Here is an 811-nt window from a genome sequence, read left to right on the forward strand (position 1 = left end):
AAACTCAAGGATCGGCTTTCAGTCCTTATGAAATTGCAGCTGGAATTCAACTAAAGCAATTTACTTAATTTGTAAATACCTAGGGGCAACAGACCTATAACAAACTGCTATGCTTCTCCTTATCTCCCTTTTTATTAAAGAAAGGCTTGTATTTTTCTAAGCGATTTCATTGAGATATATAGATATATTTCATATCTTCCTGTAATTTAATTTTAGTATTAAAGAATATGAAACACAAGCTTTTCCTCTTTATGTCTTATGTTTCATGAATTGCTACTTATGATCACGTATTGAGAATGTACTATGTTGCAATGATGCGTTTTACTTCTACTAGTTATTGCAACGCGAAAAAAGGAAAAACAAATGACTATCGTGTTGCACTTCAGAATGGATTGCATGTATATAAAGGTATACTTCGCTAGTCAAAAAAGAAAACGAAAAAGAAAAATGGTGCTGATTTATATTTCTGTCTTTTCATCACTTATTTTTTCACCTATTTTCTTTGATCAACATGTTCTCCATAGCGCTGTTGAGACAATACCAGTTTATCTTGCTATGATTCATGACGTCATTGCTGTGCATTATATGGTAGTAGATATTCTACATTCATTCATATATGTTATTATTCTCACTACACTAACTGTTTGATCTAAGTTATTTACTAACTTCATTCTCAATAAAAAAATAAACCTGATTATGTTATCATTTAATCCTATTTCATTGTTATGGTCAAAGATGTATACAACTCACGGTATTAAACTAACATTATTCATTCAAATGTGAATGTATCGGTCATAATCTGCGTCGCCAA

Source organism: Penaeus monodon, chromosome 22, assembly GCF_015228065.2.
Source record: "Penaeus monodon isolate SGIC_2016 chromosome 22, NSTDA_Pmon_1, whole genome shotgun sequence".
NCBI classification, from domain to species: Eukaryota; Metazoa; Arthropoda; class Malacostraca; order Decapoda; family Penaeidae; genus Penaeus; species Penaeus monodon.